The following is a 20,491-nucleotide window of genomic DNA, read 5'->3' on the forward strand; positions in this document are numbered from 1 at the left end:
AGCATACAAAATAATTTCAGTTAGGATGTTGTCATTCTGCATAATGAATTAGAATCACAGTTAATCATTGGACCATTAATGAAAGAAAGCATTTGTGTCAAATAGACCTTGAAATTTAAAATGTACTTTCCATCAAAATAAACCACATATTTCAAATTCAAATTCTATTTTTTGCACATATGCAAAATGTTTTGAAAAAATATCAAATAATCTAGTCAATCAACATGGTCAGTCAAGCCAATGGCTTCCTTTGCTAGAAGAAATAATGCTTTGTATGAGTTATAATTAAAATTACCTACTTAATATTTATTTTCACTTACGTTCAAGCATTTCAAGGCCCTTGTAAACAAAACCCCCGAAACATGACATTTGTTGCATCAATAAAAGGCAAGTGGCAAGAATTTACCACTGGAATTGCACAGTTCACTAGTTAAGGAAGAGCATGCTTTGGCACATCTATCATATGAGAAGCAACAATTAGAACTGTTCAGAAGAAGAATGAGATGCATTTTTCAATTACGTCAATATAACCAGAGTCATCCATGAGGTATGGCAAACTGGGGCTACCTCCACAGTATTCAGGGAGCCATGAAGATGCATAATAAATCAGGCATGGGCATTGCTTTGACTGCAAATAAATTACTATTCTTCTTCCTTCCAAATGAATTGAATCTCCTAGGACTTAGAGCCTGAAGAGAATTTAGAGGTTCCTTGATTTAGCAATCACCAAGTTCACCTTTATTTTGGAGTTGAGGATTATCAAAGCAAAGTTATGAATCAGCTCTCTGCTTCCCCCTTTTTAATATGAAATCTCCGGGTTTCAAGCAACCTACTTATAATCTACTTTTCCATTCTAGGGGACTTTTTGATTCTTCATTTTAACCAGATACAGATTTCTTCTGTATAAAAGAAAAAAAATATGGGGAAAGGACTTTACATAGAACGGTCTATTCCAGTGGTTCCCAAACTTTTTGGCCTACTGTCCCCTTTCCAGAAAAAATATTACTTAGCCCCCTGGAAATTAATTTTGTAAAAATTTTAATAGCAATTAATAGGAAAGATAAATGCACCTGTGGCCATCACCACCCCCCTGGAATCACTGCAGCATCCACCAGGGGGCAGTAGAGCCCACTTTGGGATTCACTGGATTCTGTACCCACCCCATCTTACCAATAGCTTTTAGAAAGAAAGGTACCCTCCACCAAAACCTACAAAGAAGAAAGTTCCATGTAATGCCTAAAGATTTTTATATTTTTATATTTTTATTTTTATTCATTTATTTATTTTTAAGACCTTACCTTCCGTCTTGGAGTCAATACTATGAATTGGTTCCAAGGCAGAAGAGTGGTAAGGGTAAGCAATGGGGGTCAAGTGACTTGCCCAGGGTCACACAGCTGGGAAGTGTCTGAGGTCAGATTTGAACCTAGCACCTCCTGTCTCTAGGCCTGGCTCTCAATCCACTGAGCTACCCAGCTGTCCCTGATTTTTATATTTTTTAAAATGGGTTAAGAACTACCCACTCTCAAATGCATTAATACTAAATATCTAGAAAGCAATCAAGCCAAGGATGTTTCCATTTACAAATTAAAATAATTTTTCATTTTCTGTCAAATACAAAAGATTAGTGTCTCTCTGTGAGGCAAGGTTATAAGCATAATAAAGGAAAAGGAATTATATCTGATTTTAGTAGCAAGGTACTACTTCATTTAAATGGCTATTGATGAGTATAATAGATATCAGACTCACTACCTGGGGTGGGAAGGGGAGGGAGAGAAAAAAAATTAATTTTTAAAATGTCAAAAAACAATTGTCAAAAACTGTTTCTACATGTAACTGGAAGAAAAGATGGCCACTTGACCAGTATATAGGAAAAATCCAGGCGAGGAAGACTAAAGAAAGGGAGAAGGAAAAGGAAGAGAAGGAGAAGGAAGAAGAAAAAAAGGAGTAGAAGTGGAAGCATTTACATAGTGCCTACTACGTGCCAGGTACTGTGCTAAGCACTTTTTACAAATATAATCTCATTTGATCCTCACAACGACTTTGTAAGAATATCCCCATTTAACAGTTGAAGAAACTAAGGCAAACAGAGGTTAAGTGACTTGCTCAGTCAGACAATTAGTAGACTATATTGGTATTCAAATTTTCTTGGCTCTAGGCCCAGTGTTCTATAGGAGAAAGGGGAGAAAGGAGCAGGGAAAGAATGATTTCCTATGAAGACTATAGGGATGTGTAAGAAGATATATTTACTGATGCAAAGTGGAATAAGCAGAACCAGTATTAAAGGGGAAAAAACTGATTACAAAAGCAATGTAAATGCAAAGAACAACAAGGCAAGTGAAACAATATTGTGGTCCCAGAAAGGGGTGCAGAGGTGGTGGCTAATAAGTGCAGTGCATGATATATAATGTAGAATTTGGGTTTTGTTATTGTTTTGTTTAAATTTTAAAATTGGTTTGTTGGTTACATTAAAATTCCCAGGTGTTTCCCTCCCTTCTCCATACTATAGAAGGCATCATTTGAAGCCCCCCTCCACATAGATAGATAAGTTATAGATATAGATATACTGTATCCCAGGGGCAGCTAGATGGCATAGTAGATGTAGAGCCAGGCCTAGAGGGGGGAGGTTATGGGTTCAAATCTAGTCTCAGTGACCCTTGGCAAATCACTTAACCCCCATTACCCAGCCCTTACTGCTCTTCTGCCTTGGAATCAATACATAGCATTTATTCTAAGGCAGAAGGTAAGGGTCAAAAAAAAAAACAACTCAACTATGTCTTACTTATTTCTATTTCTAAAATCTTTCTTTGGAGGTAGACATATACAAGTTATTCTTCAAACAATGTTGCTGTATATAATACTCTCTTGGCTCTTTTCATTTCACTCTTCATAATTTCATGTAGGTCTTTCACTATTAAAAAAATTAATCTGCTTGTCATTTCTTATAGTGCAATAGTATTCCATCAGAATCTCATGCCCTAAGTTGTCTAGACATTCCCCATTTGATGGGCATCCTTTCAATTTCAAATTCTTTGCCACTACAAATGGAGTTACTATAAATATTTTAAAACATAAAAGTTCCTCTTCCTTTTTCCCTGATTACTTTAGAAAATAAACCTAATAGTGGTATTGCTAGGTCAAGAGGTAACTCTTTGAGTATAAAAGAATGAGGTCTAGTAGTACCCTATTTTAAACTGTATTATAAAGTAATAAATATCAAAATGCTCTGGTATTGAAACTTGCTTGATGTATTGGTTTGTTTCTTTGATAGTTATTGATATAAGCATTTACACTCAGGAGTGAGGGAGCAATGTATATTGAGACATGCTGATGACGTTAAGAACAAAGTATATTAATATGAACATTTCTTATAGAAAAAACATTTCCCCTAGCTATATGCATGAAGGTATTTAATCTCTTCCTTTCTAACTTTTTTTTAATGCTATGAACTTTTATATTCAGGTCACGAATCCAATTTAAGCTTATTGTAGAATCTGGTACAAGTTTACAGACAATGTAATTTCTGCTGAACTGCTTACTAGTTTTAAAAGTTCTTGTAAAAAAGAAAATATTTCCCTCATTAATTTATGTTCTTGTGTTTATCAAATTTAGTAGATTGCTTGTTTATTGCTCATCCAATCTATCCTAATGACCTACTTAAAAAAAGTTTTTGATGACATTAGTGTTTTTTTAGGTCTGCTAAGCCTCCTTTATTTGTAGTTTTTTTCATTTTTACCTTGAGATTCTAGCTCTTTCATTTTTCCAAATGAATTCTATTATTCTGCTTACTTCTAAGAAAGTGTCTCCTTGGTAATTTTTTGGTATGGTACTTTATGTTCATTAACCTGAATAACATTTTTATTTTCAACATATTGGGATGGTCCTACCATGAGCACTGAATATCTTTCCATTTATTTCCATTTCTGTAAAAAGTATTCATGGTAATTACATAAATTTTACGTGAGTCTTAGAAGGCTACTAGACATTTTATGGATTTTGTAGTTATTTTGAATGGAATTTTTCTGATCATTTCTTCCTGGTTCTCATTAGTACTATATTGATATGTACTCATGATTTTGTGGTTGTGTTTTCATCTTGCTGCAATTAATTACTACAATAATTCATTTATTCACTGATTGCATGGTGTATTCTAAGTACCCTACCAAGTGACATCCAAATAGGGAAATGGGGAATTTTGTCTCCTTTACAGGTTGTGTTTTCATAATGAATTCTCTACTTATTTTTTTTGGGGGGTGGGAGAATTTAATCCCTTATATTATGTATTATGATTTTAAAGTTTGTATTGTCTTCCATTTTGGGTTTGCATTGTCTCTCTCTTTCCCTCATTACATAATGTTTTTATCTCTGATTGTTTTCCCTTCTTACTGGTTTAGCTAAAATGTCTATAACTCTGTCAAATACAAGGTGCACCCATTTAGTAATCCGGTAATATTGAGAAAACTTCTAATGTTTCTCATTTTTAAATGATGCTAGCTCTGTTTTAAAAAAAATGTGCTTTTAATTAGAATAAAATCTATACATTTTTTCATAGTTTTTTAAAAACATGAATGAGTATTATATTGTGAAAACATTTTTCTGCAGCTATTAAAATAGTTTGTCAAAACCGTTATTTTTATGATTAGTTATCCTCATTTTTATGCTAATTCCAAATCATTTTTGTGTCTTTTATATGAATCCCACTTGGCCACACTTTTGGGGGGAAATGTAGTCTTTGTGAAAAGACTACATTCTGCTTTGCCTCTCCCAGGTTCATTTGATTGTCTAATGAGAGGATTTTGGTAGAATGATTTGTTTCTTCTGTTGATAATTTTATAATATAGATACTATTACCTTTTAATATTTAATAGAATTCACTTATACTGGCACCTAGCTACACTTCCTCTAAACTCTCTATACCAATTCATTTATGGCTAGCTTAATTTATTTTTCTGATATTAAATTGTTTACTATCTCTGTTTTTTGTTTCTTAGATTGGATATTTTATATTTTTGCAGATACTCTTCTGTTTCTTTTGAGTTATCAATCTTCCTGGCATATAATTATGCATAATAGTTTCTGATTGTTCTTTTTATTTTTGAAATAATATCTTCTTAGTTTTTAATTTTGATATTTTTATTTTTCTTTCTTTTTCTTGATGAGGCAGGCAAATAGCTTGTTGATTTAATTAATATTTAGGAAAGAACAGGTCTTAGTTTTTGTTTATAAGTTCTATATTCCTTTTTATATGAGTCTCTATCTCCTCTAATTTGCAATGCTTCTTTCTTTTATTTTCTTTTCTTTTATTTTTTCTTTTCTTTTATTTTTAATTACATACTCAAATAATTGATCTTCTCTTTTTCTATTATCTTAATATAAATTGTCAGTGTCCCCTAATGACTACTTCAGTTGTATCTCCCAAATTAGGGTCGTTCTTTCCTTAACATAACTATTTATTTTTTTCTATAATTTGTTATAATTTATAAATCATTATTTGGGGTATCATTACTTAATCTCCATCTTTTACTAACATTTCCTATATCCATTATTAATTTAATTATGTTTGGTTTGTAAATAAGGTGGTTTATATTACTTCTGCTTTTTAAAATATTTGTTTCCGATTACTTTAGACCTTGACATTTGATCAGTTTTTATAAAAGTAATGAAAAATACATGAGCATAATGAGAAATATTTGTAGATTTTAGTATTTTTATTTAGAAGAGATCAAGGTCAGTTACAACTAGTTTTAACAATTTATTCAGTTCTATATATTCCTTCTTGTTTTCTTTCTGTTGAATTAATTTAGCCAGTTCTAGGAAGTTAACATGTTACTATCAATGCCTTTTTTTCAATATGCTTAGCTTTTCTTTTAAGAGTTTAGCCATGGTGCCATTTGGTACATATACATTTGTTTGTTTTTCATTTTTTAATTATCTGTTTTGCTTTTGACTTCATCTATTTTTATTCTTGGGATCTTGAATCACAATTACAACTACAACTCTTTTTAGAGTTGCCTTTCAGAAATATAGTGGACGTTGTTCTAGTCTTATTCTCTACATGCCTATGCTTAAGTGTGTTTCTTTTGTGCAGTAAATTGTTGGGTTGTATTTTTATACCAATTCTTCAATTCTTTTTCTTTTTAACTATAGTAATAATTTTAGAGTTTAAGTTGTTGTCCATTTTTTGCTCTCTCTGTCTCTCTCTCCCTCCCTCATTTATCCTTTCTCTTTTCTAGTTGAGATAAAAGTATGATACTTAATTTTCCATGCCCCTCTCCCACCAACCTCATCTATTCTTCTATTTTAGAGATATTTATTTGGAATTCTTTTACCGAAAACATTTTCATTCTACTCTCTCTTTTTAAAAACTCCTTACTCCTTCTAGGAATCTCTAGAATCAGTTCTCAGGAATGCTGATATTTTATGGAGTCTACATACAGGGTGAAGTGAAGAGCTAGGATAAGAAGAACCCTTCTTTTTATTTTCATTCATTACTTATGTTTTTGGGGTAAATTTCAGTTTTATTGATGTTTTGTTTTTATATTAAATATTCATTTTACATTTCTATTAGCCCGACCTCCTTATTAAAAAATCAGAAACCAATTGTCTATACTTTCAACCACACTGGAAAAATTAAATTTTTATTTATTTTATATAATTTTAATTACTTATAATATACATAGCTAAGCAAAATATTGTTATGGATTAATTAGCATTAATATGAATAACCCTTTCTTTTTTTAATTTTTAATCATTTATTAAAATGCATTTTTAACATGGTTTCATGATTCAAGTTCCTACTTTCCCGTTCCCCCCCCACCCATTGCCGACGCACATTTCCACTGGTTTTATCATGTGTCCTTGTTCAAGACCTATTTCCAAATTGTTGTTAGTTGCATTGGTGTGGTAGTTTCGTGTCCACCCCAACCCATGCATTCAAGCAGTTGTTTTTCTTATATGTTTCCTCTCCTGCAGTCCTTCCTCTGAATGTGGGTAGCGTTCCTTTCCATACATCCCTCAGAGCAGTCCTGTGTCATTGCATTGCTGCAGAAGTCCATTACATTTGATTTTACCATAGTATATCAGTCTCTGTGTACAATGTTCTACTGGCTCTGCTCCTTTCGCTCTGCATCAGTTCCTGGAGGTCTTTCCAGTTCACATGGAATTCCTCCAGTTTATTATTCCTTTGAGCACAATAGTATTCCATCACCAGCATATACCACAGTTTGTTCAGCCATTCCCCAATTGAAAGACATACTCTCCTTTTCCAGTTCTTTGCCACCACGAAAAGCGCAGCTATAAATATTTTCGTACAAGTCTGTTTATCTATGATCTGTTTGGGGTACAAACCCAACAATGCTATGGCTGGATCAAAGGGCAGGCATTCTTTTATAGCCCTTTGAGCATAGTTCCAAATTGCCAGTCAGAATGGTGGGATCAGCTCACAACTCCACCAGCAATGCATTAATGTCCCAATTTTGCCACATCCCCTCCAGCATTCATCACTCTCCCCCCTTCCTTCATTTTAGCCAATCTGCTAGGTGTGAGGTAATACCTCAGAGTTGTTTTGATTTGCATTTCTCTAATTATTAGAGATTTAGAACACTTTCTCATGTGCTTATTGATACTTTTGATTTCTTTACCTGAGAATTGCCTATTCATGTCTCTTGCCCATTTTTCAATTGGGGAATGGCTTGATTTTTTATACAATTGATTTAACTCGTTGTATATTTGAGTAATTAGACCCCTGTCAGAGTTTTTTGTTATAAAGATTTTTTCCCAATTTGTTGTTTCCCTTCTGATTTTGACTACATTGTTTTTGTTTCTACAAAAGCTTTTTAGCTTAATATAATCAAAGCCATTTAATTTACATTTTGTAATTTTCTCTAACTCTTGCTTGGTTTTAAAATCTTTCCTTTCCCAGAGATCTGACAGGTATACTATTTTGTGTTCACTTAACTTATTTATAGTTTCCCTCTTTATATTCAAGTCATTCACCCATTCTGAATTTATCTTGGTGTAGGGTGTGAGATGTTGATCTAGACCTAATCTCTCCCATATTGTTTTCCAAATTTCCCAGCAGTTTTTGTCAAATAGTAGATTTATGTCCCAAAAGTTGGGCTCTTTGGGTTTATCAAACACTGTCTTGCTGATGTCATTAACCCCAAGTCTATTCCACTAATCCTCCCTTCTATCTCTTAGCCAGTACCATATTGTTTTAATGACTGCTGCTTTATAGTATAGTTTAATATCTGGTACTGCTAGCCACCTTCCTTCACATTTTTTCATTATTTCCCTTGATATTCTTGATCTTTTGTTCTTCCAAATGAACTTTATTATAGTTTTTTCTAATTCAGTAAAAAAGTTTTTTGGTAGTTTGATAGGTATGGCCCTAAATAGGTAAATTAATTTGGGTTAGAATGGTCATTTTTATTACGTTAGCTCATCCTACCCATGAGCAATCAATGGCTTTTCAATTGTTTAGATCCAGTTTTATTTGTTTGGAAAGTGTTTTGTAGTTGTTTTCATATGATTGCTGTGTTTGCTTTGGTAGGTAGATTCCTAAGTATTTTATATTGTCTAGGGTGATTTTGAATGGTGTTTCTCTTTCTACCTCTTGCTGCTGTGATGTGTTGGAGATATATAGAAATGCTCATGATTTATGAGCTTTTATTTTGTATCCTGCAACTTTGCTAAAGTTGTCAATTATTTCTACTAGCTTTTTAGTTGATTCTCTAGGATTTTTTAAGTAGACCATCATATCATCTGCAAAGAATGATAGCTTAGTCTCCTCATTGCCTTTTTTAATACCTTCAATTTCTTTTTTTCTTCTCTAAATGCTACTGCTAGTGTTTCTAGTACAGTGTTAAGTAATAGAGGTGATAATGGGCATCCCTGTTTCAAACCTAATCTTATTGGAAAAGCTTCTAATTTATCCCCATTGAATATTATGCTTGTTGATGGTTTTAGATATATACTGTTTATTATTTTTAAAAAAGGTCCTTCTATTCCTATACTTTCTAATGTTTTCAATAGGAATGGATGTTGTATTTTCTCAAAGACTTTTTCAGCGTCCATTGAGTTAATCATGCAGTTTTTGTTGGTTTGCTTGTTGATATGGTCAATCATGTGAATGGTTTTCCTCATGTTGAACCATCCTTGCATTCCTGGTATAAATCCCACCTGATCATGGTGGATGATCTTCTTAATTACTTGCTGGAGTCTCTTTGCTAATATTCTATTTAAGATTTTTGCATCCATGTTCATTAGGGATATTGGTCTATAGTTTTCTTTCTCTGTTTTTGGTCTACCTGGCTTTGGAATCAGTACCATATTTGTGTCATAAAAGGAATTTGGTAGGACTCCTTCTTTGCTTATCATATCAAATAATTTGTATAGTATTGGGATTAGTTGCTCTTTGAATGTCTGATAGAATTCACTTGTGAATCCATCAGGCCCTGGCGATTTTTTCTTAGGAAGTTCTTTGATGGCTTGTTCAATTTCTATTTCTGATATGAGATTATTTAGGTATTCTATTTCTTCTGCTGTTAATCTAGGAAATTTATATTTTTGTAAATATTCATCCATATCTCCTAAATTGTTATATTTGTTGCCATATAATTGGGAGAAATAGTTTTTAATGATTGCCTTAATTTCCCCTTCATTAGAGGTGAGGTCTCCCTTTTCATCTTTAATACTGTCAATTTGGTTTTCTTCTTTCCTTTTTTTTTATTAGATTGACCAGTACTTTGTCTATTTTATCTGTTTTTTCAAAATACCAGCTTCTAGTCTTATTTATTAATTCAATAGTTCTTTTACTTTCAATTTTATGAACTTCTCCCTTAATTTTTAGTATTTCTAATTTAGTTTTCATCTGGGGGTTTTTAATTTGTTCGCTTTCTAATTTTTTGAGTTGCATGCCCAATTCATTGATCTCTGCCCTCCTTAATTTGTTAATATATGCACTCAAAGATATGTTTCCCCCTGAGTACTGCCTTGGCTGCATTCCACAGAGTTTGGTAGGATGTCTCATCATTGTCATTCTATTCAGTGAAATTGTTGATTGTTTCTATGATTTCTTCTTTGACAAATTGGTTTTGGAGAATCATATTGTTTAATTTCCAATTGGTTTTTGATTTGCCTATCCAGGTGCCCTTACTAATTATTATTTTTATTGCATTATGATCTGAGAAGGTTACATTTATTATATCTGCTCTTTTGCATTTGTTTGCTATGATTCTGTGCCCTATTACATGGTCAATCTTTTTGAATGTACCATGTGCAGCTGAAAAGAAGGTGTATTCCTTTTTGTCTCTATTTTTCTCCACATATCAATTAAATCTAATTTTTCTAAGACTTCATTCACCTCTCTTACCTCTTTCTTATTTATTTTTTGGTTTGATTTATCTAGATCTGAAAGAGAAATATTTAGATCTCCCACTATTATGGTTTTACTATCTATTTCCTTCAGCTCTGCCAGTTTCTCCTTTATGAATTTGGATGCTATACCACTTGGTGCATATATTTTGAGCAGTGTTATTTCCTCATTGTTTATACTGCCTTCAATCAGGATGTAATGACCTTCCCTGTCTTTTTAAATCATATCTATTTTTACTTTGGCTTTGTCAGAAATCATAATAGCCACTCCTGCCTTCTTTTTCTCATTTGATGCCCAAAAGATTTTGCTCAAGCCCTTAACCTTAAACTTGTGTATGTCTACCCGCCTCATATGTGTTTCTTGTAGACAACATATGGTAGGATTTTTATTTCTGATCCACTCTGCTATCTTCTTTGGTTAACTAAAGGAGACAGTGTGATATTTCTAAATCTTCCTATAACACATCACTTCTGCTCTTAATGACAGAATAAACTAAATAAAACTCCTTAACATAACAGGTTGCTACAGACTGTTGACATATTACTCCCTTTCTCTTGGCCATACTAACCCCTTACTTTTCCCTCTGTATTCTGTCTTTACTGTTTTCCTTATTTTTCCTCCATCCCAAAGAAAGGGGAGAAATTAAAACCTTTCATAAAACTTTCTGAGTCCTCATTATTCATTTCCTGGCCTCTCCTACCCTCTTGTTTCCACATCTGAGAGAAATTCCTTTGTATGACACTACCATCAATCATATTGATTTATTAATCATGACATAAGATTTTTCCATTTAAATATTAGTTCACTTCCCTCACTTATTTTTTAAATGAATGAATAAAAAAAGTACTGATGAAACAATTAGTATATACAAATCACCAGGGACACAAATAGAAAATCTTAAGGAGCTCACATTCTAAGAGAAGATACATACATAGGAGTGTTCATCTATAAGTCATTATACCTTTGTCTTCTTACAATTTTTTATCCCTGTCACTCAACAACAAATAGAAATATTTTTCCATAATACATTCATGTCCCTGTAGAGTATGAGATGTGAAAATGTCATTTTTTTGTTTTTCATCATTATTTGAAAGTATTTAACTTTCTGCATTTTTGTTCACATTTTGAATACCTTGTTCATTCCTTAGTTCTCTGGAAGAAATTAAATTCTTCACTTTTATTGAAAATCCACTTATTTCTTTTTCATGTATAGATTCAGCTTTGTGGGATGTTATTTTCTGGTGACTGATGATGTTCTTAGGTCTTTGGAATATTAAATCAGAATTCTTCCTCTCATTTTTTTGTAAATGTAGAGCACTCTATGTTATTTTGATTGTTTCTACCTGGATTTTGAAGGGTTTTTTTCTCGTTACTTGAAATATTTATTTTTTGGTGTTATGCCTGCTAAATTTGACTGAAGTCGAGGATTTCTTTCAATGGTATTCTCTGATCTGGATTTTATGATTGCCATCAATATTTCTGGACAATTTTTCTATATGATTACTTGGAGTGTGATATTTAGGTGTTCTTTTTCATGTTTTTCTGGAAAACTTACAATCTTTACATTTATCTATATTTCTATTTCATTATCTTTTTTTCTATCTCTGTACTTCTGTATTCTTATTTTATTTTCTTTTTCAGGGGCTTTACCAACATGGATAATGGTTCTGTGATTTTTCTTGATTTCTCTGATCTCATCTAGTTAAGACTTGCTGGTTTCACTTTTAAATGTTCCATTTTCATCCTTTTTTTGATATTTTCATTTGATTCTTTTGAATGCTTGTTTGAATCATTCAATTACATCACTGTCATTTCCAGAAACTTTTCAAAATGTGAGTGATCTTAGATTTCCTCAAAAAAAATTTTTGTTCTTTTTCCTTTGTTTTGAAATACTTCACTGAGATGAATCTTTTTTTTTTCAAATACAGCTTCAGTTCTCCTTTGTTCAGTTTTTTGTTTTGTTATAAATATGCTTTTAACCGAAATTCCTTTCTCTTCATAGTAACTCATGAAATGCCCCTTTCCTATTCCTTTCTGCATATTCTCTGCTCTTTCAGAGATCTCACCTTCCACTGGTTACTGGGGGGTATACTTTCTTTGGAGGCGGATTAGGGTGATACACCACCAGGTAGACTATAAGGGGCCACTATAATGGGACCTATTCTCTATTGTTAGCAGTCTCATTCTTCTGAGAACAATTGTTCTAAATGGAACTGGTTCTCTTCAGTCACTTGACTGGCCCTTGAGGACTAGTTATAAAGAGAGCAGGGTAGTTTCCCCTAGGACTGCTGAATCAGACGTTCTTAGAAGCCATTATAGTTTTGGGGTTTTTTTGGGGGGTGGAGGCAGGGGGAATCTTCCCCTTGTTCATTCAATTAACTGCTTATTCCTCCTTTGCTCTATTAATTAATTTTAGCCCGTGGTGCAGTTCTGGTGTCCTTGCTCTTCCACTTTCTTGTCATTCAGGGTCCATACTTCTCCACTAGTGCTTACTTTTCCTTCTCAAAACTTAAGAGATGGTCTGATTCATGGGGAGAAGTCTGGTATATATGAAAGCTGAGTGGGGAAAGAAGGGATGCTGGAAGCAGCAGGAGTACCAGGAATGATGGGTAGGTGATACAGTCAGGTGTTTCTGTAAAAATTCCATTGTGGTTCTTTATTTTATCTTCTTTTTATTGGTGTTTTCTGAAATCGGGAACTATTTATTCATATAATTTGATATGGCAGGAGAAGACCTGCCCCTAGTGTTCTTCTGAATCCACAGGATTCTTCCAGACAGTACTTTCTCCATTTAAATACAGATAAACAGAGTAGAGTTTTGCATTCTTTTTCAGTGAATTTGTAATGACTTCTGGATCTTTTCTTTATTTGTGACTAAGTTCTTAGAAAAGATCACCTGAAACAGTGCCCCTACTTAACCCATTATGCTTCTCTTACCATTTCATCAAAATTGTTCTCTGCAAGGTTACCAGTGATCTCTTAATTACCAAATCTAAGGGCCTTTTCTCTATCCTTATTTTCCTTGACATCTCTGCAGCTTCACTGATCACTCTCCTCTGATACTTTCTTCTCCCTAGGTTTTCAGGACACCACTCTCTCCTAATTCTCCTCCAATCTATATGATGTGTCCTTTTGTCTCTTGTGCTAGATCCTCATCCAGTATATGCCCTCTATAATGCAGATGTCCCACAGGGTTCTGCCCTAGATGCTCTACTTTTTTTTTTGTTCTATAATAACTTTACTTGGTCATCTCACCAGCTCCCATAGATTCAATGATCACTTTTATGTTGATGATTCTCAAATCTACCTTTCCTGCCTTAACTCTTCTACTGGTCTCCAGTTGCCTTTCAGACATCTCAAACAGGATGTCCAATACATATCTTAAATTCAACATGTCAAAAACTGAACTTTCCTTTTCTCCTAAACCCTCTCCTGTTACTGTAGAGCAGTGGTTCCCAAACTTTTTTTGGCCTACCGCCCCCTTTCCAGAACAAATATTACTTAGCCCCCTGGAAATTAATTCTTTTTAAATTTTAATAGCAATTAATAGGAAAGATAAATGCACCTGTGGCCATCACCCTTCCCTGTATTGCTGTAGCACCCACCAGGGGTCGATAGTGCCCATTTGGGGAATCACTGCTGTAAAGAGCAACACCATCTTCCCAGTCCCTAGACATAAAGACAGATTATCTGTCAACTTCAGCTCTTCACTATCTCTTACTGACCCCCATATCCAATCTGTTGCCAAAGCCTGCCAATTTCACCTTTGCAACTGCTCCTGAATATGCCTTCTTCCCTGACACTACCACTGTCCAGGTACAGGGCCTCATCACCTCATGCCTAGAATACTGCAACAGCCTGCAGATGGATCTGCCTGCTTCAAATTTCCTCCCACTCCAATCTATCCTCCATTCAGCTACCAAAGTGATTTTCCTAAAATGAAGGTCCACTCTTGTTATACCACCTCCTTCAATAAATTCCAGTGGCTCCCTATAGTTTCTAGGATCAAATACAAAACACTTCGGTGCTCAAAGCCCTTCAAAAGCTAGCCCCTTCTTACCTTTCCAGTTTTCTTATACCTTATTCCTTCACACATACTATTTAATGTAGTGACAGTAGCTCCTTCATTGTTCCACAAGAAAGATACTCAATCTTTTGGCTATAGGCACTCTCTCTGGCTGTCTCCCATGCCTGGAATGCTGTTCTTCCTCCTCTCCTAACAAATGAGTTTCCTGACATTCTTTAAGTACCAACTAGAATCCCTTCTTCTGCTGGAAGACTTTTCCAACCCTTCCCAATCTAGCAACTTTCCTCTCTTTCCTATTTACAAATATCTTGTTTGTAACTTGTTTATTGTCTCTTCCATCAGATTGAGCTTCTTGAGCACAGGAATTGTTGTTTTCGGTAGCTCTTTTTATATCCCCAGTTAAGGCTTAGTACAGTGTCAAGCACATAGTAGGCACTTAATAAATATTTATTGACTGTTAAATAATATTGTGGCTGAGATCAGTCAACAACTTTTTAATAATGTTTAGTGAATTGGGTGGCTTCCAATTATAACAGAGCTTCTATTAAACGTCAATGAAGCTTATTGACCAAGTTTAGAAGAACAGTAGCATCAAAACAGAAATGAATTCAGAAACCAGTCAACATCAACTGGAATTCACTGAGGGGAATGGTTATTTACCTAGCATCCCTGTTTCTCTACATACAAAAATTGAGTCCATTCAATTTTTCCAATTGGCAGAATACAAATTTGCAAAAGATAATTTATCATATGTCTCAATTCCTTAGGAAAGAGGAAGGGAGCAAAAGAAAGATACCAGAGATTCTAGATTGACCACACACACACACACAAAAAGGGTTTTAATATATTGAGAAATGAATTCTCAACCATTTTTGGAAGTTCGGACATACCAATGATGTTTGCTTGCTTACTTGATTTATTTATTTTCCCCTCACCCCTATGGACCTCTCTTTTGAATAAAGTTTCTAAATGCATGAAATAAAACAAAGATGTTTGCAAAGGAGACCAATTATATTAAAAGCAATTATAAAAATAATAATAATAAAAACAACTCTCAGTACCCTGGGTTAAGAACTCTTACCCTAAAACATAGTAGATAATATATTTCTAGGAAATTAGCTGCATTCACCATTGCATGGGATATAAATAACCATATTACATCTGTTTCCAATGTATTTGACTCTGAGGATATACCTACACTTATTTGGTGGCAAATTACCATAGACTAGAGAGGCAAGGGTTGGCAAACTGAGGCCTGTAGGCCAAACCTGTCCTGCCACCGATTTTTGTCTGAAGCATGAGCTAAGAATAGCTTTTACATATGTAAATAAAGAAAAATGACAGTAGGCAGGACTTAGACATAGGCCATAATTTGTTGACCCCCTGGACTAGAGTCAAGGATTCTAGTTTTAGCTCTGATACCAACTATATGTGTGACTTAAGGAATAGTCATTCTTCTCTTGGCCTTGGTTTCTTTATCTATGATTAGAATTGATAACTGCCAAGTTTTCATTAGCTCTAAAATTCTAGGAATATTAGTATCTTAATTAGAAAAAACTCTACTACAGATTTCCTAGAAAAGGAACAGCTAAAAATCATGAATGTAAATAAGTGGCTATTTGCAAAATTTACTGACCTCTGAATGAGTTATTTTAATTTCTCTTGGGATACAAATGATGGTTAATATTCTCAAGCCAAGGAAATTAACCTAAAATGCTCCCAACATTAAAACTTTAAAGTGATGGTTCTCAAAACTGTCAGTTTCAGGACCCCTTCACACTTAAAAATTATTGAGGACTCCCTCCTGTGAACTTTTGTATACATGGGTTATATCTCGCAATACTGTATTAGAAATGAAGAATCTTAGTATTATGAAAACACAGACCCCTGAGAAAGGATGTTAAAAAAATGAGAAGAAACCTCCCTGCTTCAAGCATGTTCCATGGTAATTCCACAAATCTTGCAGAAACTTTGGTATTCAAATCATTTGGGTACTTTCATGTATTAATATTTTAATTATCTTTTAGAGTTACTTAAAACATAGGGAATGGAAATGTTACTTAAAAGGCTGCATCTGGGTCACATTCCTTTTATTTTTCATTAGGTGCAGCTGATGAAGACTTCTTCTCAGCCCTGAATGAGAGACTGTTGTCAGCTATATGAATTCCATCACTGCTCTACTTAAACAACAACCCGAAAGGCTATTGCCCTCAGTTTGAAGCCTTCACCCAATCAAGTGAGAAGTTCTCAATTCAATCACATGAAACACAGTGCAGTGTTTGCAACATTCTGAAGAATTAGCATATCACCCTGTGGGAGACTATGCAGAATCCTCCTGTGGGGCTTGCTGGCAATCGCGAATGCAAGGCACAGACATTGGGTTCATGGTTCAATGACCTCGATGATATTTTCTCCACTCTGGAAAGTGTGCTAAGAGAATGGCTAATGCAAAATGTGTGGTTATCTTGGAGAGTTATCCAGTCCAGGGTAAAGTAAGTGAGTCTGAGTTAAAAGAACGAGGTCTGCTTTGCTTTGTGTAGCTAAAGCATAGGAGGCTTTTCTTGCAGCCTCTCTTAAGGCTTCTGAAGCAAATTTAGGCATTTTACTTTAATATATAAAAGTAACTTTGCCAAGAGCCTCTTGTTCCACTAAACAGCTTGCTTATAAAGGGGCGATTGCCAACAATCACTTGGATTAATCTCAGGGAAGAAAGCCATCCAAGCCTATAGAGAGAAGCTGGGGGAGCTTTTAAAATTTTAGCTTCTTCTCCTAACAGCCCTCTTTTCCTCTCAAGTTCCCCTTCTGGTCCTGAAAGAGTCAGAAACAGCTTCCCCCCCCCCCACTGCAAGACAAAGGAGGGTGAAGTAAGAGAAAGTAGGGGCTGAGGGCTGGCGGAGAAGACAGTCTTAATTTCATAAAAGCTCCCGGGCTGGGTATGCTATTTTCTCTTTCCTCTTGCTCCTTTATCACGAATCATCTCTTCCTGAATAAAGCTACTGGGGAGGAGAGAATCTATTACGGAAGTCTTTCTATCCAAAGTTCCTATGCCTTTGTCACTGGTCACTGAGAGTCAGAAAATGTATTAGCATTAGATATGCTATAAAGCATCATATTGGTATGACGATTTGATGCTAAATTTAATACTAAATGTTAATTTTACCTTTTTTTAATCCATAAATTACCATCACTTGAAAATCTCATGCTGCAAACAATGACAACCTATACAAGATATCTGACCAAATATCCCCCTAAAATCTTAACAACACCAAGGAAAGAAGAAAATGAAAAATCATACAGAGAGAAGATAAAACAATGACATCTTTGTGGATGAGAGAGGGGGGAAAGTACCTATTCTGTCCATGTGTAGGATCTCTATCACATTAAACTGACCATCAACATTATCCTGAAATGAAACTAACACTGAGGTGGGGTCAGCAGCATGCCCAGACCACATGCAGTTCACAGTGAAGGGTCAGGCCAGCCTACCAAGTGGAGAGTCACGCTATCATAAAGCCAGGCCCAAGTCCTCCCTACTCCCCACCATGATTCCACATGCCTTGTTACTCTGAGCTCTTCTCCATCCACCCCCAACCCTTATTTTGGAAGAAGGAAGACAATAAAGGGACTGCTTTTAAGTGCCAAGCCACAGCTGCTGTCGTCAGTGCTGCTGGCAAACTGGCACATGCCTCACACATCTCCTTCTCCTGCCTTCCAGACTGGCATGAATATCTTGAGAAGTTGCCAAAGCCTGCTTCTTCTAGTTTACAATCCATAGCTACAGGCAGCACAGCTTACAGAAACATCAGAAACACACCAAAATATACTTTTCACAGTTTGCCTTTTTGTTATAGTTACTAATAGAGTTCAATTAGTTGAAATTTGTGGAAAGGGCAGGAGGAGAAATAAGAGTAAGGGCAGCTGAAATGAATTTTACAAAGGACTTAAAATGTACTAAGAGTTTTGGGACCCTGTATAAAGAGGGGCCCCTAGGTGGTGTAGCAGATAGAGCCCCAGACTGGAAATCAGAAGACCCAGCTCCAGACTGGAAACCAGAAGACCTGAGTTCAAATCCAACCTGAGATATTTACTAGCTGTGTGACCTTGAACAAGCCATTTAATGCTGTTTGTCTTAGTTTCCTCATCTATTAAAAAAATTAGCTGGAGAAGAAAATGACTAACCATTCCAAGATCTTTGCAAAGAAAACCCCAAACTGGGGTCACAAAGAGTCAGCTATAAGTGAAATGACTACAAAAGAACAACAAAAGAATAAGGGGAAAATGAAGCACTAATAGGAAAGCTATGAGGATAAAGGGAAGAATATTTGAGGTAATATGAATAATGTTTTTGCCCATTGCTACCAGAGAATGAATATACTAGTCTGTAGCTATATCCTGCTTTATACTTCAATATTTCAAAATGTCTGATTTCAATACCGTGTCTACTACTCTCTCCCATAATGCTGACTGCAACACCTTCCCCTGAGCAGTTTCGTGAATTGCTGCTACTTGTCTGAATTTGTGATGTCTTTTAGGTAGGGAAATTCTGGTAAGGAAATTCCCTTCACTGACACAGAACTGTGATTCTTGTGTAATTTACTTCTAGAAAGTTGCCTGGGAGCAATGAGAAGTTCATATTCAATATAGTGTCTGGAACAGAGCAGACATTTAATAAATGCTAGTTGACTGACTAAATTATTTTCCCATAGTTACAAAGACAATAAGATCACAGACTGAGAGCTAGAAAGGACCTTGCAAACCAATCTAGCCTAATTCCTTCATTTTACAAATGGGGAAATTGAGGCACACAGAAGTTAATCAACTTGTCCAAGATCCTATGGGCTCTACGCAGTTGAACTGTAATATGAAGGCAAAACCTTTGATTCCAAAATTCAGGGCTTTTTCTACTATATCATATTATTTAAAACTTGATTATAAAAAAACCAGCACACATTTACTCAATAAACCAGTGATTCCCAAAGTGGGTGCTACTGGCCCGTGGTGGGTGCTGCAGCAATCCAGGGGAGCGGTGATGGCTACAGGTGCATTTATCTTTCCTACTAATTGCTATTAAAATTTAAAAAAAATTTAATTTCCAGGGGCTAAGTAATATTTTTTCTGGAAAGAGGGTGGTAGGCCAAAAAGTTTGGGAACCACTGCAATAAACTGTTCTATGATACAAATATGCTTTCCACTTGGGAAAAATCTTCAGAATTTATTTTCTTAATAGCAAATCTGATGGTTAAAAAAAGCCTAATACAAATATTTGTTTAACCCATCACAAATCACTGTAATTCATTTACATAAAAATGTTCAGCTATTAGATATAAGAGCAGGTATTTAGTCATTTACTATCCCAAACAATACTCCCTTTAATCTTATAAATAAAATTATCAGTGATAAATAAGATGATATTTAATAGTAAAGACTACACTTTGATCATCTGTGTTGCTCAGGTACAAAGTCTCATTTTTTTGGATCCCTCAGATATCTCAGGGGGCACTTTTGGAGTTGATTGTGATAGGTGTGCTATTTTAGTAAGTCAAGTTGAATTAACGCCAAGTATACATACACATAAGGACAAAGCTATGATGTTTTTCTATCTAGGAAATGGCAATTTTCTGACATAAAAGGGTTATGGAATGGTCCAAAGTAGAATAAAAATGAGATAGAGAATATTCTCCATTAAATGACAAGATGCTGAAAAGATCATTCTGAGATGAAAGCTAAGGAGGCATTACACAAATCTTTGAGCTACAACAGGAATTACTATTCTTTTTTATTCATGAGCCACATAAATATTGGGTGATATGGGTTGGATCACATGACCCTTGAGATCCCTTCAGGAATATGACTGTGGAGGCAGTGCCCTGAGACTGTTAAAGGAGCTTTGGGTAGACGAGCAAGCAAGGGGACCACCAGGAGGCTTGACCCTGAGAACAGCTAGACTTGAGACCTCAGGAGCCTAAAGAGCTCAAACCTACCATGGGCATGAGGATAAAGCTGAGAAGGCGCATGGCACTGTGACTCGGGCGAAAACTGCGGCACAGCTCAATAGGCAGAAAGCTTGTCTGCCTCACCAAGACTTTTGACTG

General features: G+C 35.0%; 1 protein-coding gene across 1 annotated transcript in view; it reads right to left on the reverse strand.

Annotated features, from left to right (window-relative positions):
• Positions 1-20,491, reverse strand: part of FUT8 (fucosyltransferase 8) — a 387,285-nt gene that overhangs the window by 24,640 nt on the left and 342,154 nt on the right. The window lies entirely within an intron of this gene.

Source organism: Gracilinanus agilis, chromosome 2 (assembly GCF_016433145.1).
Source record: "Gracilinanus agilis isolate LMUSP501 chromosome 2, AgileGrace, whole genome shotgun sequence".
NCBI classification, from domain to species: domain Eukaryota; kingdom Metazoa; phylum Chordata; class Mammalia; order Didelphimorphia; family Didelphidae; genus Gracilinanus; species Gracilinanus agilis.